Here is a 26821-nt window from a genome sequence, read left to right as displayed (position 1 = left end):
TTGGAGGTTTTAAGTCATTTTAAGTGCTTTGCTTGCTTTGATCTGTCTTCACCGTGTGGAATGCATTCAATTTTTCTTCAAGTTGAGTGGGGACCCTTTTGTTTCGCAATTTTATTCCTATGCCATTGATCCAGCGGTAGGTGTTTATTTAAGGGTGTGGTTTAAGGCACAGCCCAATTTCAATGGTGTGGTGCCGACAGGAAGTCCTCATTTCACCTCCGGGACTTTCCTCAGGCTTAGACTTCAGAAACAAACACACTGAGAAGTGGCCTGGGCTAGCACTTAATACATGACCCTCGCTTGCAGCAAATTCTTAAAGCTCTCTGTCTAGCCCACTCTTTGTCAAATACGGGGGGAGGGGTACAAAGAGTGTTGAGTCCAGCAGAGGCTCAATATGAACTTCTTTGATTGGAAGAGTTCAATGCAGACCTCCACTTGCAGGCCTGCTCTGTCCTTACAGAATCACAAAGCTAGCAGAAGCAATGGATCTCTGCTAATTCCAATCTTCAGCATCCACAAGTAGCCAAATGTCAAGAAAAGAATGATCCCTAGAAATTGTGAGTTTTGAGATTGGCCAGATGCTTTTACCAACCTGTGTTAGAATTTAAAACAGAGAGATCCTCGTGCCCCTCATTGCCCTCCCTGATCAGTCTGGCTTTATCCCCGGCCGTGCCACGTCTCATAACCTCAGGACCATATTCTCGGTCCTTCATCAGATTAATCCTAGCCTCCCTGCCGTGGCCGCTCTACTCGATGCCACCAAGGCATTCGACACACTGGAATGACCTTTTTTATTTTTTCTTCTTCCGCGCCTTGGCTTCAGTAATGTTTTTATTCGCAAGATATCACTCCTTTACACTAGTCCGTCCTCGGATCAATGGTCAAATATCCTATCCTATTCTGATTGAACGCGGCATTCAACAGGGGTGCCCGCTCTCCCCTAAGCTCTTCGTCATTGTGATGGAGCCTCTCGCTGCCAGACTCTGCAACACCATACTCAGAAGGGCATCGGCTTTTCAGCCCGCTGCCCTCTTAGTCTCCATGTATGTTGATGATATTACATTGTATGTCCGTCATCCTCAAGAAAACCTCAGTCCCCTTGTGCGCAAGATAATACGATTTGGTGATATGTCCGGCATACAGGTGAACTGGAGCAAGTCAGTGCTGTTCCCTCTTACTGATGCCACCAGGCCATTCACCCCGGATTTTCCTTTCATATGGGCCTCTGACCCCACTCGCTATCTAGGTATCTGGCTGAGCAGGGAATTCGATGACCTCTGGAGGGCCAACTTTGGACGCGCGGTAGAGTCCAAAATACCTCATTGGAACCGGCTCCCCCTGTCACTGGCTGGTCGTATAGCCATTGCCAATATGGTGGTCCTCCCGAAATTCCTTTACCTCTTTTAGAATATCCCCATACCTCTAACCGCCCATTTCTTTCTTAAGATCCGCTCCCTGATCATATCTCGTGTCTGGGCTGGCAAACAACCCAGGATTGCATACAATATTTTTACTCTCCCCATGTCGGCTGGTGGCATGGGCGCACCCAATTTTAAACTTTATGCCTTAAGCGCACAGGCCAGCTTTTTACACTTCTGGATTCACCCCTCCCCTTACCAGCCGCATGTCACGGTTGAAGCAGACCTTGCAACCCGCTGGCCATTGAACACCGCTCTGTTTGCCCAGGCCTGACGCCCACGAGGTGAGGTGGACACGGTCGAGACCTTGCGCTGGGCCTGGTTGGGACTACGTCGTATGTCCAATGCCCCGACGTTATCAGCAAATACTATGCCGATTGTACGTCATCCCGCCTTCCCTCCTCTCCAACCATCTGGTATGTCTCAACACGCCGCCCGCTTGGGGCTGGCGACATTGGCGGATCGCTACCCTGGAAACACGTTCTATTCTCCACCTGCTACCTCTGGACACATTGCTCTTTTATCAGCTGCGGGCTATCTGTAGGGAGTTACATCACACGTTCCCCCATCCTACACCCTCAATACCCACTCTTGAACTCATATATACATCCCCCAACCCCCGAAGCTGGTGACCAAATTATATGCCCTTACGCTGTCGACCACCTCCATCTCCACTGATCGCGTGGGGCGAGGATCTCGGCGTGGACATTTCCCAGGTCGGCTGGCCCTATTGCTGCAATCAGACGAAGAAGCTATCTCACAACTATCGCCTTCGTCTTATACATTTCAAATATTTGCACAGGCTATACCGCACCCTGTTCAGCAACATAAACTGGGATTGCCTCCGTCTTATACATTTCAAATATTTGAACAGGCTATACCGCACCCCTGTTCAGCTACATAAACTGGGACTCATCCTTAACGACAGGTGCTTGCGCTGCTCTGCCCCTGCCGCGGATTTCTCTCATCTTGCTTGGTTATGCCCAAAGGTGTCAGATTTCTGGCAGGAGGTCTGTGCCGCCATTTCAGAGATTACCTCAGCACTGGTTCAGCCTGACGCACCACTATGCCTGCTGGTCTTTGTAAAGTTTTGCCCGGATGCCTCTCGCTGATTGGTCGCAATGCTGCATGTCCTTGCGTGGCGTAGGGTGTCCATGTTTTGGGGTCGTAGACCGGCGCTTAAGTTCGCCCAATGGCTTGAAGATGCTTCAAGATGCCAGACCCTACTATTTGAATTCTGGGATCTTACGCCTACAAGATCTCGGCCACCTGACACATGGGGCCCCCTCTAGTGACATACCTTCATACCCGTTCACATCTGAGCCAGACTGCCTCTCCCGCCGTCACTTTGCCCGCAGCGGTCGCCGGTGCTGGTCAGTAACTGTTTCCTTCCCTGCCCCCTTTTTCCCCCTATTGTGCCTGCTCCTTCCCCTGTTGTGCTGCCACCACAACCAACCGTAAGGTATTGCTTAATGGTGCGATAGCTGTGTTGTACAAGATAATGCCTTTGTTTGATGGGATTTCTCTATTTTTGATGTTTTCCGGAATTGCCCTAATGTGTATGATGCTCTGATTTGATGCACAATTGTAATAGGATAAGGTTGAACTTGTCAATAAAGGTTTTGGAAAATAAATGTAAAAAAAAAAATTTAAGAGAGATATCCCATAATCTGGTTCATTGTTTTGCAAATGAATATTTATAAAAGTGGTAATAATTTAATACATTTTTTAAAAAACCTGACTGCTCTCACTTGCCTTAATAAATACATGAGAAATATAATAATTACAAAACGTTCAAGAAAAGTAAATAGTTTGCAAAAATTCTAAACATTTTAACCTGAAAATGATTCCGAGGTGATTGCCATCTGAAGCAGGGCATGTATTGGGAAGACTGTCGTGGAGTAGTTCAGGCAACAAATCCTCAACAGTTCAAGTGCAGTCTGTTTTCCACCATCTTTACAGAGGTTCATTACCCAAAATAAAGCAGTGTCACAGTACAACTTGTTACTGCGCAAAGTATATTGTAACTCAAGGTGCTTCCTGTCACACTGCTGCTTGGGTAGCACTTTCTACACCAGACAGGGTGCTGTTTAAGCTCCAGGTGTAACTGTATCACTTACCAAATTTTGATTCAGGGCAAATCGATGCAACGTTAGTATGAGTCCCGGGTCTAGCCCTCACAGTAGGCCAATGCCATGGAGTGAGTGACTGAGTCATTAGATTTATATTTGCCTTATGCCTCCACCTTTCCATAGTGACTATCTACTTTATCCCCAAGAGCCCACCTGATTTATGAGTAACTTGAACAGCTCTCATTCGGGTTCAACCAACCATAGACTACACCTTCTCGCCGTCTTCCTTCAGCTGCCTTTCTTCGACGACTCCCTGTCTCATGGAGTGATCCCCTATGCTCTGAGGTTATGGTCACACCAAACACCTTCGGAAGAAGACAAACGCAGATTTTGGCAAGATTCTGTAAAACGCTTTCACCGCTAAGGAATATCATGCTGGGAGACTTGCGGGTTTCAGACACAAGTACAGAATAGAAACTAGTACATTAGACAAGAACGTGTTTGTAGGATGGGCCACGATGCATTGGGTCTGAATTGGCTTCTATCCCTTGAACCACTGTCAACAAGTGGGGAAAAGTATTTCTCTTTCGGGCTGGTTTTCTCCATAGGCTCCCCCCCCCCCCCCCCATGCCCCTCGGGGCCCAATCTGCGCCACTCTGCTCTCTAGGATATCAGTGGAGGCTTTGCCTGTCTTCATGCATGTGCTGGGCACCCCTCACCACTGGTATACAGGGAAGTCTAAGCTGTACTTTCATCTAAATTGAGCGAATAATCCCGCTCATCCTACACGCCTGCGCTCCGTCCAGTCTTGGGTAAGGCAGGCCTACCTCAAATTGAAAGTGGACAACAGTGCCTGCTGCTCATCTCATCACGGCCTAATCGATTACCCTTCCTACCCCTCTTACAACTCACGCAGGGCTAACAAATGTGTCTATCTGCCGATTTTGAGGCAAAAGCTCCTAAAACCTACATTCCTTTTCCATAGGAAATTTTAACATATAATTAAGGCTCCCAATTTTCCGTATTACTAATTATTTACAGCTAAGTACAGACCGAAAACAATGCATTTCCTGTCTGTATCTATTTTTGAAAGCGGAAAAACACAGAAAATTAAGCTTCCTGTGTATGACTCTCTCCGTGTTATTCTTCAAGAATTCCAGGCCAACAGCTGAGCAAATAGCATGAGGAGTGAAAAAACAGGATGAGATTCACTTAAATACAAGCATATATTAACATATATTTGTAAATGATGCTAATATTTACCTGTGCGTGTAGTGTTTTTTTTATATGTGACTGCTTCATTTTGCTAAAACGTTCATGTTTATCATTTAAATAAATCTGGAAATATGCCGTTTTACTACTACATTCATTCTGAAAACACAAGAGAAGTATTGATAAATAGCAATAAAATGGACAAAAAATAAATACAGGGACAGAAATGTAAAAAAAAAAAAAACACAATACCGTGGGCCTTACATATAATAACTATTTGCTGCAAAGTGGCGCCATCTAGAGGTGATTACTGAAAGTAAATTTTTTATTTTCTGAATAACTTTCTAGGCTGGACCTAGTTTTAAGAAGTTCTCAATGCAATCGATTTCGCATTTGCGAGACTTCGAGCTACTGGCATTGTAAATGACAAACCTTTTATCTATGTGTTGGTTTTGAAAGCATATAAATAAAAGACATTGTCATTTACAATGCCAAAAGCTTAACATTTTGCAAATGCGAGACCTATTGCATTGCAAATGCTTGTTCACTTTTGCTTCTCCTCTTTCAAATATATTCTCTCATTTCCGTCTTCTTCAAATCTACATTTGGCTTTCCTACTTCACTTGTCTCTTCTCAACCTCCCTGAACCCAACTCGTGTTCATTCTTTTTTGGAAACAGAAGCAGTTTTGGAAGTAAAGCTGAGTGAAACGAACACTTGTTTCTAACAAAATGTGGTGTTCTGCATGCCTTGTGTATGACACTTTAGAGTCACACCTTATCAAAAGCAGAAATGTAGTGCAAAGCTGAGACGTACTGTTCTGTCTTCCCATTACATTGAAAACCTATGGTTTGTGTTTTTGTGTTTGTAATGAAAGTATCAAAACTATAAGTATACCATAATACTCGGGGGGGGGGAGGGGGAGGGAGCATGGAACATAGAACAGTCCTGATTTCGCTTGTAATCAGGATGTTTAATTTGTTGTCCAAATGGGAAATGCAGAAATACAAGTACCGAAAATAAAGTGAAAAAAAGAATTGATAATATATTAATAAAAATAACTCTGTATAACCCTAGTTCTCCGTTTACATTTCCCTCGGTGCATTTTTTCAAAGAACTTCTCTCACTTGCATTATTTTAGAGAGCCTTTAACATTGCGGTTATGTCATTGGTCCTTTTCAATGAAACCTTTTTTTCTTTAAAAAAAATATTTGATGTGCACGTTTGTATTTTCATAGCCTAAATATTAATTGTTGGAAACAATAAGCACCAGTGTTCTGTGCTAAAGAAACAGTGTCACTTCTGCACCAAGGGTTTTCACAACGAAACACATGTAGTACAAAAAGTGTAAACATTTTCATTTGGACTCTTTCTTCCAAAGCAACATTTACAGCATTCTTGACTACAACACGTGAAAACTTGCAGAAATCTTTGCAGATAGTATTACTTTTTGTTTTTATTTGTAGTCATAGTGGGTGTTGTGACCACTGTTGCATCTAGCTAGTGCTGTGCAGCTCGACCAATACGAGCTAATAGACAGCAAGCTATAAAAACACGCACATCATGTGTGACACTCAGTAACCTGTCCTGTGACTCTGCAGACCACATAACATTTTTAAAAATCCAGTACTTGTATAGCACAAATCACCCCCGAAGGGATATCTCGGCGCTGGGGGCCGTTGGGAAGATTAAGCGAGTAATTGCCCAGAGTTGCATGGTGCTGGGCAGACCCCTGCCGCCGGACGGGGAACGAACCGTGATCCCCAGCGTCAGTCACCCTGGCCGCTACGCCACACCTTTTCAGGCAGTGACATGCGTCACTGCCCGCTTAAAACCTGCCACATGTACTTCAGGTAGAGCAATCCTCTGGTTTTAGGGTGCTGCTGTCAGCGTGCGGATCAGTGCCCGGAGATTCACACATCACAGAGGAACAATCAGCCAAGTGATCACTTGGACTGAAGCGGCCATCCCAGACCGCATGATCCGGTGTTCCGTCAGAACTGGAGGGCTGCATAACAGGCATTAGGGAGGAGCCACAATGGTATGCAGTCAGGGAGAGTAGCACACTGTCTCCTTCTCAATCATGAACTCACCACCTACTGTTCCATTATGTACCGGTGCAGCTTGTATTAGTTCTCTTCAGCCTCAAGATGCAACTGCCCCGCCGTGTTACAGAGAAATGAGCACCCTTCTCTTCATGGCCTTTTACACTGTGCTTTCACACCACTGACAGCCACTCAGAAGCTGGATGCATACAGGAATACTAAAGCGTAGCAGAGTGAAGTTTCTGCACCGAGGGGAAGGGCCTGGGAGGGGAGGCTTTCTCCCCGATGACCCCAGAAAGACAGAGCAATCAGGATCCATTGGTGAATTATAGAGACAAATAGGAGCATTTGAAGCATTCCGGTAGCATTGCCAGCCAGGAAACATTTCAAACACAGTGATCAAAAGGTGACAGCGCTCATGTGAAATCTGACACAACAGATGGCACACTGTGAGCGCCTCTGCTCGTAACTGCAAGTCGTAGGCCTTTTCACACGCACGAGGGTGTGAAATATCCAGAGCGATTCCAAAAGGTCGTTTTCCTAGAGCAGCGCATGCTCTGCCCTAGGCTCGATCGTTTTCTAGGCTCGACCAAAAAAGGGGTTTCATTATACCTTAAACCAGCACAGCATTGTCCACGTTGCTAATTTAGCCTGAATTCTCTTGCAGCAGTGGCACCTGTTGCAGGAGGAAGCCACCTCAATGCACTGATGCAGAATCTCACCATTAGACAACTGTATTAGTATGATACGTGCCAATAGACATGATTGAGATGGGAGACTCCCTATTTTTTAAGCCAAAATTGCTTTATTTCGGCTGTCGTCCTCCTGAAATTGCCTCTGCTTTAATAGAAGTCAATGGGGGAAATAAATTCTCCCGATTTTTTTTTATTTTTTTTATCTCCCACTTTTGTTTCTAAAATGTTGTCATGCATGCCAGTATGCACATTAAAATGTACTTTAATGGAGAATATAAACTTTTCAAACACGAGCATACTAGCAATTGCTTTGTGTCTGCTGCAGATTTCCTTGTGTTCTCTGTATTATTGTGCAGAAGGAACAGAGTCAGACAGCTTGACACAGCTCGGCCCCGCTCACCTACCACCCCCTTGCAGCATCGTGGCTTGATGAGATATTTCCTTCTAAATCCCACTAGTCAGTCAACAGATGGAAATTAATGCAAAGCCACGTCCTAGTTCCCAAACCTCAGAGCAAGCTGTGTGCTCTTGATTTATGTGTCCGCGTTGCTCAGTGAGTTAAACGCAGGTTGCTGGTGCATGCCGAGATGTACAGGGCACACATTCTCAAAGGATAGGTGCTAAGGCATCCCAGTTTCAAGTAAATCTGCCTACTATGCTCTCATGTTTCCGTAATGCATCTTAATGTTTTTAAAGGTAAACAAAAAAAAAGCAAAAACGACGAGTGAAAGGGAGAGAGAGATAATGAGTGAATGGGAGAGAAGGGAAAATATATAGAAAAAAAGAAAAGAAGACACGGCCGGCCGGCCGTGAAAAAGCCTTTGATGCAGCAGGGGGTAATTAGGGGAGGAGAATGGCTGGAATGAGGCAGAGCGCAAAGCCTTTGATGCAGCAGGGGGCGGAGCGGGAAGAGCTGCTGGCGGCACCAAGCTGACGATTTCATGCTGTGCACGCGCATCTTAACTAATTGCGCTTGCGCATTGAGTTAAAAGTACACATGCACTGCATCAAATCGCCAGTGTAGGTAAGCTCTGTTTAAGCCCCTATAGTCTCGCTCTGCTCAATGCGCATGCGCATTGACAGGCGAGACCTAAAAAGTGACCCATGTTTACAAGTGCAAAATTGCCCTAATTTGCAAAGACACGCTGTATAAGTGATTTGCAAGGTATGGAAGACTGCATAAATTTGCGGCTGCCGCAGTGAGAGTTTGTTTTAGTGTAAGGGAAATCAACAGTAAGACAGGCTCAGAAGTCCATAAAACAGGCCCTCATACAGCCAGAAAACCAGCCCACACACTGACCTGTCAGACCAACCCATCGGGCACTGCTGATTGCCCTATAGGCTAGTCTGAACCTGTTGGCAATGTGGGAGTCTGGAAGATACAAGGGTGGCTTGAAATGAGACACACTTTTAAAACCTGACTTTATAACAAGGAAAGGATCATGCGCCATTCCTCTGGTCCTAGCAAACGCAAGATATTGGCCGAAGTGCTGAAACTTTTCGACCACTCACCCCCAGTCAAATATGTGGGTTTAATCCATCGTTCATTTGCTCACTATGCCACCACCCAGTTTGGACCCAGCCATATGCAAATCAGTCTTGAGTCTGCTCCTCGCGAGAACAGTCCAGCCTGAAGTGCCAGGCCAGGTCCTCCCTGGACTGGAAACAAGCATCTTGGGGCCGATTTCAGGGTATCTTCCCTCATCAAAAAAAAATCAAAAGGAGGAAGCGTAGAGGTTGAGACAGAATCACCCTCCTAAACGATTCGAGTAAACATAGGGATTCTATCAATATGTGGAGGTGTCAAATATTTTGTGGTTTTTTGTTTTTATTGTGAAAAGATAGGCTCTCTCTTAGTGGTGGAAAGATGAGAGCACGTGTGCTTTGTTAAAATACCCCTCACACACTAAAAAAATCCGTTAGTGTCATGCTTCATCATAGGGGTCTTCCCGTCCCTATAAAGGGGCAGGGCGTGCTACGACCAGACGGACTACGCGGGAGCACTGTAAATGTGACAGATCTATGTGTAGGTGTAGTGGTGTCAGTGAAGTGTAGGGATCTTACTAGTGAATGCACCAAAAATAGAAAAAATTGAAAAAATTAAAAATTCCCTGGCTAGTAGAACAAATACATTTTATTGGTATCTCTAGCTGGAAATGTTAAAAAGGGGAATAAAAGGTAGAGTAATTACTAACTACCAAGTCGACATGTTTCATAGGCAGTCCCCAGCTGCCTATTCATCAGGACCTTTCGGTGATCCCTACTAGGAAAAAGCTCAGTTCTACAGTAATATGCCTACTGTCCTATAAATATATCAGCAAAAATAAGCTGAATATTTATGCTTCGGGGCATGAGCTGGCCCAAGTGAAGCAAAGCACCAAGGATCAGTGCCAAAAGAGAGTGACCAGTGGTCTCTGTAAATGAAAAGGAAAAAAAGGGAAGAAAGCACAAGCATATTTGTATTTTCACTTCTGTTCATTCAATGTACATCAATAGTATGAGGTCACATTCGCTACTGATTTAGCAGGATCTTGCTTAATTTGTGCCAATTCTTTTGTCACGTTTGTTGTGCATTGGTCAATGTGCACCTCCTATTTATGGGCGCTATGCCCGACGATTTTGTCCAAAACACCGTCCAAATTGAAACGGTTATTGATTCATTCATCATCCATACAGTCATGACTCAACGCATTCATACACCCAATCACACTGGTAGGAAACAAGACCCATAGGTCATGTGTTTTTAAAGTCAATAATCTAAATAGCGGTATTGTTGAAGAAAGTAATCAATACATTCATTATATACATACTTTTTCGTTCGTTTGACAGTGCCCCATGAGCTTGCAGGCGGGGGAAGTTTTTGCTCGGTCTACTGGAGAAATAAATAAATATTGCCGCCCTCAATAATGGATGCGGTACACTCGAGTTCTGGCATATACAATAGTGATCCTGTGACCCGTTTTTTAGAGACTCGGGGTCCGAGTCTGTTACTTACGTTACCGGCCTGGCAAATCGCCTCTCACCCCTACCGTGCAGCTCCGAGGACGCGTGGTCTCTCGTCTGCATTGTAGATATACTGTCGGCAATTACCGTCCGTGTGGCTGGTTGCTTCCGGGAGACGCCCATAGCGGAAAAGCTAGACTGCTCGATTCAAAGATGGCCGCCGATCTTTGGCACTAGGTGGGGAAAATACACGGAAGTCTTTCTTCACTGTCTCTAGCTCATATGAGTGAAAAAAAAGGGGGGGAAGATCTGTATATTGCGAGTGGATTGTAAATTGATCTTATATCCTAAAAATGTCTAGATAATTAAACTGGTAGATTCCCCATTGATCTTAGATCACAAGAAATGAATGTCAAAAAAATGAATAAAAATTTCGATTTTTTTAAGCTTCTAGATTGGAGTCTGATTTGGTGTTATTCCTGGATCGATATTAGAGATCTGCTCATAAGTTGATCCCAGCAACCAAGGAATCTCCTCACCTCGTGGGGTCGATTAAGGTAGGATACGGTAGTCTTACCAGGAATATGTTGGAAGAGTGCTCATGGGTCAGTCGGGTATTGGCCAGGGATTTCATCAGTGCAGTATCATAACCTAAATGTTGAATTACAGTACAGTGTCAAGGTGTTGCTATAAATGGGATGATTAATGCTTGGACAGGTGACATTACACCGGGGGTTCCCTGTGCCAGGTATAAATCACGTCATCCTTGTTGGTACCAGGCAGTTATCAGGAGATACTCCCAGGTTAGAAGCAGAGCGGTTTGTGTCATTGTATATGGATTGCACACATGTCCAATGGTAACAATCAAAGAGCAGGGGGTCATAGCTGTCCCCACGGTATGTCATCGTTCAGTCCCCTTTTATGAGATTGGATGCGAAACACCCATCTTTGTTCTTTCTCCAGAAGGAATCGCTCACTGTTTACTTGCTGTATCACAGTCCATGTTATTTCTTCTGGTCTATGGTTCATCTCTAGGAAGTGATTGGTGAGTTTCGTGCTGGTTTTTTTACATTTGATGGTGCTTTTATGTTCTCCTATCCGGAGTTTCACTGCCCTACTCGTCATTCCTACATACTCCAACTTGCAGGGGCATGTGACCAGGTAGACAACATTGGTGCTGTTGCAATTGCTGAAGCTTCTTTGCTCCCAGCTGGTCCCATCGCTGAAGGTCAGGTTGTTACTTTTCCTTGTGAGACAACAGACTTTGCAATTTCCACACGGATGGTGGCCACGTACAAAGTTGGGATTTTGTTGCACAGTGCCACTGACTGATTTCGGTCTTGTGTGGACTAGGACATCCCTTATGCTCCTTGCTCTTTTGTGAGAGAACATCGGTTTAGGTATTTGTAACCCACCACTATTTAGAATCCTCCAATTCCTGTTAATGATCTTAGTCACTTGGTTGGAACAGGTGTTGTAAGTGGTGATGCAGATTGGTCTTTTATCCTCGTCTTTCGGCACTTTTTCTTCCAGGAGGCTCTCTCGGCAGTTGTTTTTGGCCCGTTTGTATGCCTGATTGATGATCTTGTTTGGGTACTTCCTAGCTACCAGCTTCTTCTCTAGGTCTTTGGATTGTAGTTTGAAGTCCTTAATCTCCGTACAATTCCTGCGTAGGCGCAGGAATTGCCCGTACGGTAGATTATCCCGCAGATGTCTCGGGTGGAAGCTATTGTACAGCAATAAACAATTCTTTGAAGTGTTTTTAAAATGGGTTGTAGTCATCAGTCTGCCGTCTTTGGGGAAAATATTCAAATCCAAAAACACCAAATTGCAGTTGGAGGTGGTGCTAGTGAATTTCAAATAATCGTCTTGCAAGTTCAACCAGCTCAGAAAATGTTTGGCTGTCCCCTCATCTCCATCCCAGATGATCAGGATATCATCGATGTATCGCTTCCATATCTTGATGTTATCTCTGTAGGGGTTGGTTGGATGCTAGGGAACAGACTTCTGGGAATACCAGACACCACGTAATGTGGTGATGGAATGCTGTTCCCTAGCCCTTAAGGAGAACTTCTTTGAGTATAAAGGTACCCTATATCTACAAAAACATGGCTGTAGCATGGGAAGCACATTCGCTCCCAGCATAGCGGGTCTGTACGTGCACCACTTGGAAGTGAACAAAATATTGCATCCAACCAACCCCTACAGAGATAACATCAAGATTGTTTATTGCTGTACAATAGCTTCCACCCGAGACATCTGCGGGATAATCTACCGTACGGGCAATTCCTGCGCCTACGCAGGAATTGTACGGAGATTAAGGACTTCAAACTACAATCCAAAGACCTAGAGAAGAAGCTGGTAGCTAGGAAGTACCCAAACAAGATCATCAATCAGGCATACAAACGGGCCAAAAACAACTGCCGAGAGAGCCTCCTGGAAGAAAAAGTGCCGAAAGACGAGGATAAAAGACCAATCTGCATCACCACTTACAACACCTGTTCCAACCAAGTGACTAAGATCATTAACAGGAATTGGAGGATTCTAAATAGTGGTGGGTTACAAATACCTAAACCGATGTTCTCTCACAAAAGAGCAAGGAGCATAAGGGATGTCCTAGTCCACACAAGACCGAAATCAGTCAGTGGCACTGTGCAACAAAATCCCAACTTTGTACGTGGCCACCATCCGTGTGGAAATTGCAAAGTCTGTTGTCTCACAAGGAAAAGTAACAACCTGACCTTCAGCGATGGGACCAGCTGGGAGCAAAGAAGCTTCAGCAATTGCAACAGCACCAATGTTGTCTACCTGGTCACATGCCCCTGCAAGTTGGAGTATGTAGGAATGACGAGTAGGGCAGTGAAACTCCGGATAGGAGAACATAAAAGCACCATCAAATGTAAAAAAAACAGCCCGAAACTCACCAATCACTTCCTAGAGATGAACCATAGACCAGAAGAAATAACATGGACTGTGATAGAGCAAGTAAACAGTGAGCGATTCCTTCTGGAGAAAGAACAAAGATGGGTGTTTCGCATCCAATCTCATAAAAGGGGACTGAACGATGACATACCGTGGGGACAGCTATGACCCCCTGCTCTTTGATTGTTACCATTGGACATGTGTGCAATCCATATACAATGACACAAACCGCTCTGCTTCTAACCTGGGAGTATCTCCTGATAACTGCCTGGTACCAACAAGGATGACGTGATTTATACCTGGCAGAGGGAACCCCCGGTGTAATGTCACCTGTCCAAGCATTAATCATCCCATTTATAGCAACACCTTGACACTGTACTGTAATTCAACATTTAGGTTATGATACTGCACTGATGAAATCCCTGGCCAATACCCGACTGACCCATGAGCACTCTTCCAACATATTCCTGGTAAGACTACCGTATCCTACCTTAATCGACCCCACGAGGTGAGGAGATTCCTTGGTTGCTGGGATCAACTTATGAGCAGATCTCTAATATCGATCCAGGAATAACACCAAATCAGACTCCAATCTAGAAGCTTAAAAAAATCGAAATTTTTATTCATTTTTTTGACAGTCATTTCTTGTGATCTAAGATCAATGGGGAATCTACCAGTTTAATTATCTAGACATTTTTAGGATATAAGATCAATTTACAATCCACTCGCAATATACAGATCTTCCCCCCCCTTTTTTTTTCACTCATATGAGCTAGAGACAGTGAAGAAAGACTTCCGTGTATTTTCCCCACCTAGTGCCAAAGATCGGCGGCCATCTTTGAATCGAGCAGTCTAGCTTTTCCGCTATGGGCGTCTCCCGGAAGCAACCAGCCACACGGACGGTAATTGCCGACAGTATATCTACAATGCAGACGAGAGACCACGCGTCCTCGGAGCTGCACGGTAGGGGTGAGAGGCGATTTGCCAGGCCGGTAACGTAAGTAACAGACTCGGACCCCGAGTCTCTAAAAAACGGGTCACAGGATCACTATTGTATATGCCAGAACTCGAGTGTACCGCATCCATTATTGAGGGCGGCAATATTTATTTATTTCTCCAGTAGACCGAGCAAAAACTTCCCCCGCCTGCAAGCTCATGGGGCACTGTCAAACGAACGAAAAAGTATGTATATAATGAATGTATTGATTACTTTCTTCAACAATACCGCTATTTAGATTATTGACTTTAAAAACACATGACCTATGGGTCTTGTTTCCTACCAGTGTGATTGGGTGTATGAATGCGTTGAGTCATGACTGTATGGATGATGAATGAATCAATAACCGTTTCAATTTGGACGGTGTTTTGGACAAAATCGTCGGGCATAGCGCCCATAAATAGGAGGTGCACATTGACCAATGCACAACAAACGTGACAAAAGAATTGGCACAAAATAAGCAAGATCCTGCTAAATCAGTAGCGAATGTGACCTCATACTATTGATGTACATTGAATGAACAGAAGTGAAAATACAAATATGCTTGTGCTTTCTTCCCTTTTTTTCCTTTTCATTTACAGAGACCACTGGTCACTCTCTTTTGGCACTGATCCTTGGTGCTTTGCTTCACTTGGGCCAGCTCATGCCCCGAAGCATAAATATTCAGCTTATTTTTGCTGATATATTTATAGGACAGTAGGCATATTACTGTAGAACTGAGCTTTTTCCTAGTAGGGATCACCGAAAGGTCCTGATGAATAGGCAGCTGGGGACTGCCTATGAAACATGTCGACTTGGTAGTTAGTAATTACTCTACCTTTTATCCCCCTTTTTAACATTTCCAGCTAGAGATACCAATAAAATGTATTTGTTCTACTAGACAGGGAATTTTAAATTTTTTCAATTTTTTCTATTTTTGGTGCATTCACTAGTAAGATCCCTACACTTCACTGACACCACTACACCTACACATAGATCTGTCACATTTACAGTGCTCCCGCGTAGTCCGTCTGGTCGTAGCACGCCCCGCCCCGTTATAGGGACGGGAAGACCCCTATGATGAAGCATGACACTAACGGATTTTTTTAGTGTGTGAGGGGTATTTTAACAAAGCACACGTGCTCTCATCTTTCCACCACTAAGAGAGAGCCTATCTTTTCACAATAAAAACTAAAAACCACTAAATATTTGACACCTCCATATCTTCCCTCATCAACTAGGCTAGCTTGAATCCAATTGCACAGCTAGCAAGGGAACCACGTCTGGGCATACCCTTGGCCACTTAGGGTGAACATAGCAAACACAACAAGATAATGAACGGAGTGCTGAAACCTTTCAAACACTCATCTCCAGTCAAGAGATCTGGGTTAAATCCATCGTTCTTTTGCTCACCATGCCACCCCAGTTTGGACCCAGCAATATGCAAATCAGTCTTGACCCTGCTCCTCATAGGAACCATCCAGCCCGAACTGCCAGGCCAGGTCCTTCCTTCCTCTGGTCAGCCAATAGTTCGAAACTCCAATACCTTTGTAAGGCAGAAGTGAGGCTATGGTAGGTGCCCTCATGGTGCTTTTTAGTGGCTGCTAACACAGCTGACACTTGCTTTAAAACGATCTGGGGTCCCTTGCTCAATAAGGCCTCTAGACTGTTCCTATGGAAAAGGACAACAAGACAGAGCAGTGTTAGATGGCTTTGTTGACAACAAATAAAAAGTTTGCAAGCCCTCTTCGCCCACCCCATCACCCCCTCCTCCCCACCCCTGATCGAGGTAGGCTTTCACAGGCAGGCCTGAATGTCATCTTACTAAGATATTTAAAAGGGGTGTTCACCACTATCTTTGCTACTTTGTCCCATAATTTAATTTAGAGTTGTTCATAGAGCATAAGTTAACAAAGGCCAAACAAATGAGCCCTTGCTTTCCAAAATATGCATTTAGCATTTGGTAAAAACAACCACATTGTTATTCAAACAATACCAACAGTTATATGGAGGACGATGACACAATACACAACTGGCCAGGAAGCAGCAAGTCCATATGAAAAAATCCGTACATCTTTGGACAAAGCTCTACAGTACATATCAAAGCGCCATCGTATCCTTGGCTAAAGTGTTTTGTATTCATGTTGGTTGACCATACCTCCCGTGAGACTTCCAGGGTTCTGTGCTAGTTGAAGGTCCTTCAGCCACATCTATTAGGCCCAGCCCAAAGTAATTTATCCAACGGCCAAATACTCTGAGAAATTTTCGAGGTCAGCCCCTACTGTGATACGTGACCTTCTCTGCTGCCATGTAGAGGTCCATCCCTTGGGTCCATTCTTAGATAGTGGTTACCCCTGCTGCCCCCCACCGCCTGGCCACATCCCTCTTGGCAGCAACCAGGCCCAGGGCACTAAAGATGAGTTGGGGACGTGGAGCGTTTGTCGTTTGGGATTCCCAAGTGTATATATTTGGGATCCGTCAGGAGAGTGACATCAAGGATGGCACTAAGCTCTTTTATAATCTCGGTCCAATAGGCCTAAATGTGGGAACGTCCATTAGTGAGTGTATAAAGTCACCCTTTGCTGCCTAGCATCGAATACATGCCGGGGCAGCTGCCCTGCCCATGGTGTGTTGTCTGTATCTGACATAGTAGGCCCTGGGTTAGGTGCAGTCTTGATGGCCAACTAACTGGGGTGCATCAAGACAGCTTCCCAATTAATGTCCTCTAATTCCCCTGGATCTTGCTCCCAATTCTTCAGAAGCTGTCATTGTTCAATGTTTTATAAGTGAGGGATATGGTCCCCCGTTAGCTCTTCTTGTAGTAGACTCCCTTCTAATGGTGCGTACCTGGGTATCTCAGTGCCTACCAACCCTTCCACTAGCCAGACATGTTTCAACTGTGCGTATTTGAGAAACTGGGACCGATGTAAGTTGTATACTTTACTAAGAGTCGATAGGGATTTAAGCTCTCCATGTTCTAGGATGTCTCAGGCAGTGGAAATTCCAATGAATTCCCATGTCACAAATCCTCGTACTTTTCTTATCTCTTTGGGCCAGATACCCCTCCACAACCGTGTTTCCCAAGTAATTCTGCGGGTCCAGCCAATTGTCCTCATTGCCCTTTCCCATACCTCCAGGGTCGCCTGGACACCGGAAGCAACTCCAAATTCCTTTGCCGCCATATAGGTAGTGTAGGTGTGAACACGGCTCCAAAAGAGCCCTTTCCAGCCTTCATGTGTCGTGGTCCTGTGGTGCATGTACCCAGTCATTAATGGGGATTAGGTGTGCCGCCCAATAGTAGTCCTCAATATCATGGCGAGCTATCCCGCCATTATATGAATTGTGCTGTAAAGTCAATCAGGATTTATAAAGCGCAGCTAATCACCCGATAGGGATACCAGGTGCTTGCGGGTCCTGGAGGCTTATTCGAACAGCCAGATCTTGAGGGCCATTCGGAATTTCGGAAGTGAGGTGATGGTCCGGAGGTGCGTGGGGAGGCTGTTCAAGGTCTTTGCTGTCATGTCGTCGGAGAAGTGTCATCTTCTTCTGCTTCAGTAGATGCCAGGAGTATGGGCAAGGGAATGGAAGGCAGAGTGTAGTTCTCTCGACGGTTGGTGGAAGTTCTGACGTTGATTAATGGATGCGGGTCCTTGGTTGTGTAGAGCCTTGTGTGCGTGGGTCAGCAGTTAGAATTGGCATCTCTTCTGTAAAAGGAGGCAATGGAGTTGCCTGAGGTGGGGTGTGATATGGGTTTTGTCGGGGAAGGTCGAGGATGAGTCTGGCTGCAGTGTTCTCTATGGTCTGGTGTCTCTGTAGGAGGTGTGCGGCGATTCCTACTTAGAGGACGTTGCCGTAGTCCAGTTGGCTGGTGATGAGGGCCTGTGTCATAGTGTGTATCGTGTACAGGGGTAGCCACTTGAAGTTCTTAAGTAGCATGCGCAAAGTGAGGAAACAGGTGGAGGAGACAGTCTTAAATGCTTTTCTGGAATGTCCACCCTTCAATATTAAAGATATCACTTCCCCATTGTTGTTGGAGAACTTGTCTGCTGGAGTGGATGATGGGTATTCTGCAGGGTGTACAATTGCTGGAGTAAGGTAATAATTTTAAGGAGGCTGCCCATCCTAACAACGAGAGAGGGAAATCCCTCTATCGTTCTGCATCTTTCTGGAAGTTGGCACACTTCTCTATGGAGTGTCATAAAACTTCCAAGATATTTAAAACCCTCAGGCACCTCCTTTAGGCTTCTGAGTAGTGAAGGCAAGTCCAGGGCAGGCCCCAGGGAAAATAGTATAGATGTATCCCAGTTAATCTTGTAGCCCGAGTGCAGCCCATACTCTTCTAGTATTTGAAATAGTATTGGGATAGTTGTCCTGGGCTCTGTTATTTTCTCCTCTACGTTGTCATTGGGGAAGTGCTTAATTTGTAAAACATTATGTGCCAGGGCCCTCGGGAGGCCACTGCAACTTGCATCACCCATTGCCCATGACAGCGCTGGCAATGACAGTACCGAGCCAGCTACTAACCATCACACTACAAGTGTGACACTTCAGACAGTTCCAGGCCCTCAAAACTATAAGATTAGCATGGGCGGCAGGTAATAGTCATTTTTAACATATATTGAATTAGTAAGCAACTGTTGTGGTACTCACTCTAAATCTGACTAACAGCCCGCCATGTGGCAGACTGTCATAAATGCTGGTGCTGAGCACCGGAAACCACTGGCTCAAGTTAAGCACTGCAATGAAGGGTGGTCCAGGAATCCTTTGACTCCAGGGTGGGTTCCTATCGTACATGCCAGGGATTCCACAGTGAGTGCAAAAAGGAGGGGACAAGGGACAACCCTGTCTTGTCCCCTTCTAATCAGGGATTCTGAGGAAACCATCCCATTAACCTGTTCAGCTGCTATCGAGTCATGGTATAGCACTGCCACCCAATTCTGGAATTTGGGCCCAAATCCAAACTTAACCAGTGTACATTCTAAAAACAGCCAGTGTACCTTGTCAAACACTTTCTCAGTGTCAAGGGACGAGAAAACATGAGAGGATGTTCGGTCCTTCACACCCTCCATCCAGTTCTGCGTATGACGTAGTTTCGGCCTGGCATAAAGCCCGACTGGTCTTTGTGGATAAGCGCCGTGATAACTTGCAACCAACGTGTTGCCAATATTGTAGCTAAAATGTTCTGTATTCAATAGCAAGATTCGACAATAAGATTTGCATCTTTCTCTGGGCTTGCCCTCCTTATGCAATACTGTTAACGTGGCATTCTGGAGACCAGGTGGGAGAGTGCCCATTTCGCCAAATCTTATTATAGGTTTAATCGGTGAGGTCCCAGGAGATCTAAGTAACGTTCATAAAATTCGGCCAGGATGCCGTTGGGCCCTAGGGTTTTACACGTCTGTAATTAGGGGATGGCAGCTTGCACTTCACCTAGCGTGAGGTCACCCTCAAGTGCCTCCACAGCTAGTATTGGGGTAGAGATGCCATCCAGGTATTGAGCAATATTTGTGGCGTCACTAAGGGGGCGTGCTGCATGGACAGATGTGTAATATTGAGTGAATACCTGAATAATCTGTGCATCAGTATTATGGGGTACCCTTTCATGATCTCTGATGGTCTGTACCTATCAGGCTTCCATTTCCTTTTTACTGAGCCAAGCAAGGTGACCACTAACTTCCTGAAGTGTAATAATGATCATGACAAAACTGGCAAAACCTTGATGAAAAAGATTTTGTTCGGGGATGCCAATTGGCATCTGAGTTAATGACTTCTGTAAGAAATAGCAAACATTTCAACACAATCGAGAGAGGCAATAATATCAAAAGAAAGCACTTCAGTATGACCACCAAAAGTCACTTGTAATGGCCACAAGGCTATTCGAATGTAGCCTGAAATCAATGTAAAACTGCTTGTCTTTTCATTTATGTTCATTAAACAGTGCTTGGTCAATATGTTCAGAAAAAGAGGCAGGACATTTAGAACGCAACACTTAATCCAATATCTCCTATTTGAGTTCTCCCAACCCAAGTAGTTTCAGGTACCAGTTGACCTAATCAGTCACAGAAGTCAAAACATCCATTCACTTTTCTATCACACAAGACTTCTGCAGAATACTCCAAATCAGGATGTCCAAACACCTTTTTAAAAACAAGCATGGAGATATCATTATTTCCAATAGGCATCTGAATTCAGTGTTAGCCCATGCCAAAGCAGATCCAGTACGGCAGATGATTAAACTGTGCAGGATGAAAAACAAAATGCATAGTCCTGAGAATTCTGAAATACTCTTAACTTTTCATGATTCACAGAGAAACGTGGGTCACTGGAAGAAACTACTGGGATGTCACTAGACCTAGAAAGTAAGGTCTGTTGTAGCACAAAATTCTCAAGGTGTAATTATTGTAACTCTTTCACGAGGTCCATAGGGGCATCCATAACATGAGCACATTTAAGGTGTAATTGAGGTTGCACTTTGTCACGGTCTGGCTGTGGAAAGGCTCTGCTAGGTTTCCTTCTTGACTGCCTGAGGAAGGGCAACTACTCTCAGTAGCCTAGGTGTCACCCTGCCTAATGTAAGTCAAATGAAAGGTATCCGGTGTCTCCTTAAAAAGTACTAGTTAGGAGGGAAAAAACATGAATGTAAAAAACCTCCTTGGTAGTCTGATGAGATGAATGCTTAAGTTGCTGCAGAAAAGACAAACATCATTCACCGTGACACCAGGAAGACAGAAGAGCCAGGCTAAAGAATCCACAAGATGAATCCAAATGGAATCAACTATAAAACGAAGAATAACAAATAGACTACCATTGTGCGGGGATTGTGACAAAAAAAGTGAATTAATGTGTTCTGACACCTTCTGCCTCCTTTAGATAGGATTCATAGAGAGAATGACATCAGGAAATAGTCATGCTTTATCTTGGATTGAGAAATTCCAAAAGGGTTCTTAGGACAATCCACCATCCTTAGGAGGGTAGTTGATATGCTTGACCATGCTGTATCCCTCAGAATCATGGTGCTGGCAATACACCTGAGGGAGACGATCAAGTTTGACAAACTTTGTCCCCTGTCTGATTCTGCACTCCACTGCTGCCCACACGGACTAATACTTCCAACTTATCAAAGATCACCCTCTGCATGACCACAATCACAGAACCATCAGCACAGCCCAAGTCATGAGCAGGGGCGGTTTTAGAAGGTTGCGACTGATGCGGCCGCACTGGGTGGGGCCGCAGACCTCAGAGGGGGTGCGGGGTGTAGAAATGACTTAAGATTGAAAAGCACCTGCTGCAGAGTTCCTTGTGCATCCAGCTTTCGGGCGCAATACATTTGTCAAGATAACTCTAGTGATTAATGTTCCTGCTAGAGAGAGATTGGAGTTTTGTCTAGTGGCAGTTTTGACCCGCCATAAAGTAGCGCAGAGGGTTAATGTGCCTGCTGCAAAGAACAGATCTGAATTTTATGTGGATAGCTGAGTGGATTAGTAAAGCCAGTCTTTAACAGCGCGTTAAAACAAATCAAATGTATGTAAGAGAGGGTCAATGGAGAGATGATGGATTCTTTTGCTGGATGGTAGTGAAGGAGTCTGAGGAAGCTGTCATATGAGGTGGGATGGCACCAAAACAGATTGTCCCACCAGGCGCCACCATTGCTAAAGCCATCCCTGGTCATGAAGACACCCAGCAAAGAGCTGGGCACGTGATATCCAGACCATGTGATTATCGCACAGTCTTTCTCTAGTGGTGGACCGCCTCCGGTAAGCCCCAAGGCACAGATGTGCCTGTTACTGTAGGATTTCCTCCGATCCTATTTGTCACCATATGCACACATGTACAAGTTGTACAGCCAATAAGTGGTATGAAAAGTTTTCACACTTCATCTAATTGTGCAATGTAGCACCAAGAGCTTTCACATTTCATCTAATTGTGCATTGGGGTATAGCCAGCTGATGGGGTTTCACTCTGAGTATCCTAAAGCTAAGCCATCCTGAACTCCTGAATCAAATTGTGCAAAGCAGTGCACAAACTTTCCTACGTGACCCTTTATTTAATATGATGGGACCTTCGCATTGCCTGAACTGAAAACCCCTTTAAAATGCAAGAGAAGCAGACATCAATGTAACCATAAACCAGTTTCCTGCTTTAAGTTAATTAAACACTGTGCACACCGGAAGTAGGTGTGAAGCAGTCTCTTCTTTGTTTAACCTTCAGACTGGCAAACTATATGATACGTAGGACACTGTTTGACCTGATTATTTTAGCATCCTTCTCGTGGAAAACATTAGCGCTAAGCCCTTTTCTGACTTATGAGTCATTTTCAAGCTTTTACATTACTTGGAATAAAACCAAGTCTGGGAATGCTTAAAGAAGAAACCTTTTTATGAAATCAAGCAACCTTGCAGTGCACTATAAATGTCTTGTCGTTCACGTACAAAACTACCTTCACAATGTCATGCTGAGAATCCCTCACATGGTCTGTTTCAATGCCCTTCCCTACGACCTCCAGTGAATACATTGTGTGTAACTGAGCTGCATGAAAGTTCTCTCTGGATACTCAGTAGCTTCTCTACACTCTCTCACTTTGGTAGGATACACTCATTCTGTGACTTCTCTCAACCACAATCATCCACAGTTTATCATTCCTCGCTTTGTCTCAATCCTACCTCAGTGTCCTGGATTACCTAAGGAAAAGAGGGGACAAATGACCTCACTGCTGCCAAAATATGGAAACATCATGATCACTAGTACCTCAGAGTCCACCTTTGACCATGCAACGCTCAAATGGAGGAGGGGCGTTTATTCCACAGAAAGACAGCTTATGGTCTCAGGAACGTGGGACCTAGCCGAGGATAAACCTGAGGGAGGCCTTCGCTAGCGCAACTATATGAAGCTTTCCAGGGGCCACCTGTGAACAAGTATATTCAGGGTTAGGAGCTGTTTACAATGCTGGTCAGACGATCATCCGACATGACATAGTAGCGGAATGGGACCGACCAACAAGAAGTCGGAAGTCCCACTCGCCGTATTAAGATGCGACCGCCAGCACTGCGTTCGGAAATATACCCATTACTATTGTGGCATGTGCTTCTGGTCGGAAAAGGGCCGCAGCACAACCCGCATTGGTAAAGGGTATGTTTACAAACATCCATGCACAATGTGCATGGTGCCTGCCACACGATGCCTGGATGTTTCAGGAAGCACCACTGGTGCCCCCCAGGCCTCAAAGCGGAGGCCGCAGAGGGACGGGCCCTGCTAGGGGCACCCAAAGTCTGTTTCCGACACCTTTTCAATGGTATTCAGACCGACATTGAAAGGCTTTCTGAAAGGGACATTGTAATCCCTGAGGCGGTGCCTAAGCGGGCATCACCCTTATTTTAGGGAATTACATTCTGACCGAGGGTCGAACGTGCTCCCTGTGCCCTCGGAAGTGTTGGTTGGTCCCCCCGCCCCTACTCCAACCGCTGTACATCTTAATGCGGCTGTCGGACTGTGGCAACAGATTTTGGGTGAACCGCAACCGACGGCGTGTCGGATGCAGTCCTACCGACATCATAATGAGGGCCTTGGTATCAAAACGGATACATCTCTTGGCCTACAACTTTATTTCTTTAACTTCTCATATCCATCTGCAGCTATCACGGGTCCTTTAACTTCCAAGCATTCTCCTTTTCCTTAGCATCAGCTTCAGTGTTCCAGTGATGACCTCCTAGGAGGCTTGAGCTCTCGGCTAGCGTTGGAACCTTCTTCACAGCCAAGCCCGGATTAAGACTTTTAGAGGCCTTAAGCACTTAAAAGATTTTGGTGCCCCCATATGTATCTAGTTCAAAATATAAACAATAACAAACTGTAGAATAACTTTTTATTTTTCGAAATGAGTCAAAACTTACAGTAAGATGGAAAATAATGTGGATTTTTGTGTACCTCTACTTAATAGCTTCAGCTACACCATTTGCAGTGTTTTACCATATGCTCTATGGTAAATCCAGCAATGGAAAATTTCTGTGGTGCCCCCCTTCCCTTGATGCCCTAAGCACATGCTTATTTTGCTTAGTGGTTAATCCAGCCCTGTGCACAGCAGACACATACCTACAAATATTGTACTGACATAAATGCAATATAAGCTCTGGTGAAGTGTACTTCAAATGTCGCTTTATTGACCGTTGCAGCGCTGTGACAATAGAGATATTTTGTAGTGCACTAGCCGCTCTCCTGTTAATCAGTTAATTCCAATGCAAGTTTTGACTTATCACATTTAAAAGCACTGCATACCAAAGAACGGTCCAGAGGATCATGGCCAATGACTCCATTGGTACCGGTATGAAGGTGAATCACATATTCTGAGATGATCGCCGCTCTTCAGAGGCCTCAGCCTCAAAATCATTTTTCCTATGCTGAATAAATGACCTGCATTTCTCCTGGGAGGGCGACAACCTACTCCTTCCCATGTCTGCAACCTTTACTGCCAGAAGAAGCAGAATCCTAGCCACAGTGGATTCAAACCTCCATCTCCATTTCATTGTGCTGTTGCATGTGTGTCCACCTGTTGCCTGGCCCTTTCATAAAGAGAAGATACAAGCGGCACACTATCATTCACCTGTGCTGCCCTCTAGACCGGTGGTTCTTAATCTGGGGTCTGTGGAGGGTCAATGGAGGGTCCGCCCAAAGGCGGCTCCTCCCTTGGAGCGGAGGAGCATTGCCCCACTTAAGTGCCCCCAAAGCCCCAGAGATGAAAAATAAAATGGTAATTCATTACCATTTCATTTTTCATTTTCCCGTCCTGTACCGAGCTTCAGGGTGCGGCGTGCTGAGTGATAGCAGGGAGGAGTGGTGTGCAGAGGGCTGCCTTTGCACTTGTTCAAAGTGTGCATATCCTTTGCGCCAGCCGTCTTGCAACGGCCAGCCAGACATGCGCACTTTAAAGTTCTCAATCCAGCTATCTTAAGACAGTTGGGTAGAGAGCCAGTGCAGGCATCCAGTGCCCTCGGGAGAGCCGAGAGAGGCTGCTCCCACCAATCAGGGTACTGCTCACATGCTGGTTACCAGCACGTGAGAGGCTAGGATTGGTCAAGGGAGTTTGCTGGGGCCTGCAGTACAGTCCCTGCAGAAGAGGTCGGGGTGAAGTCGTCGGTCACGGTCCATGTAAGTGGTTTTCTGCCCCCTCCCACCTTCAGTTGATGCCAGCTGCCACTGGGTCTGCCACACTTACTTAGGGTCCGTCACTGTTAAAAAATTAATAATAATATTAGCAGATTAATAAAGTATTTCTTCATAACAAAGATGAATGTAAAATTTAAACTTGTTAAATGTTCTGTAAAAGTGAAGGAATTTAAAATTGAGAGCTAAAAATCTAGTTGGTATCCTTACCTTGATTCTTTAGAGCTCCTCAAGCACAGGGAACAGTAGTAGGGACAATAGACGACCTCAAAGAACAAATAGGCACTGGCAACTAGCATATATTAGGAGCAAAAAAGACAAAGCAATGTGCCAGAGCCTATCATATCGCTTTGTTGTTTAGAAATAAATTAACATTTTGAAATGCTCCAACCTTTCAATGCAATTTAAAACAATTGTTTTTGTATATCTTTTGTCTGTATATGAAACAAAACATATTTCATAATTTATGTATTTGTATACTAGTTTCTGTAGTTGTATGTATTGTTTTGTGGTTCAAATCTTAGCAGTTGATAAGGTGGGGCTTCCCAGGTGTCCAACATTAGGGATCTCCAAAAGCCATAACTGCTGTTCTAGATTCGTACCTATAATAAGTCTGCAATGCGCCCATCCACCACGAGTGGGCACTAGACTACTCGCTGGAAACATGCACCTAGATTCATCAAAGTCCAGTTTTGCGAGTCTGTAATAGCGATTCATAAGGAATCGCTATTACAGACCCGCAAAACGGGAATCATGTACAAATCGCAATTTATTTTGCGAATCCTACAGCTTCCTTATTTGCGATTAGCAAAATGCTAATCGCAAATAAGGATGCGATTTCAAGAGTGCCAGGGGAGTCCAAAGGACATCCTGTGGCACCCCTGAAATGTACATTTAGCCTGATGTTGCGCACACACATGTCCAAAGGACATGTGTGTGTGTGACATACCACTTCGAAAAATGCACTTTAGTGCATTTTTCTAAGTTTTCGCTATTTACCACGAAGTCAGACTTCGCGGTAAATAGCGGCCAGAAATACCAAATTCGCAAATAAAAAATGGTTAATGAATTGCTTTTAAGGAATCTCAAATAGAGATTCCTTAAATGCAATTCCTCGCAAATATGCGATTTCGCTATTAGCGATTTTTGCATTTGGGATGATGAATCCCAAATGCAAAAATTGCGCTCGCAAAGGGCCAGATTCTCAGAATCTGGACCTTTGCGAGCCCATTTTCCAATGATGAATCTAGCTGATGGTGTCTTTTCGGAAATGAAGCGTTATTTCTGTGCTTAGAAGAATTAAAGGTTCCGTGTTTTAGGGCATAGAAGTAGCTTCGTAGGCGAATGTGGCGATAAAGAAGAAGAACGATGAAAGGCCCTGGTACTAT

At 44.8% G+C, this 26821-nt stretch overlaps 1 protein-coding gene across 4 annotated transcripts in view; it reads left to right on the top strand.

Annotated features, from left to right (window-relative positions):
* NOS1AP (nitric oxide synthase 1 adaptor protein) overlaps window positions 1-26821 on the top strand; it is a 1240081-nt gene that overhangs the window by 1052334 nt on the left and 160926 nt on the right. The window lies entirely within an intron of this gene.

Source organism: Lissotriton helveticus, chromosome 1_1 (assembly GCF_964261635.1).
Source record: "Lissotriton helveticus chromosome 1_1, aLisHel1.1, whole genome shotgun sequence".
NCBI lineage: Eukaryota > Metazoa > Chordata > Amphibia > Caudata > Salamandridae > Lissotriton > Lissotriton helveticus.
The sequence above is the reverse complement of the archived record's forward strand: the minus strand, read 5'-3'. Positions and strand labels throughout refer to the sequence as shown.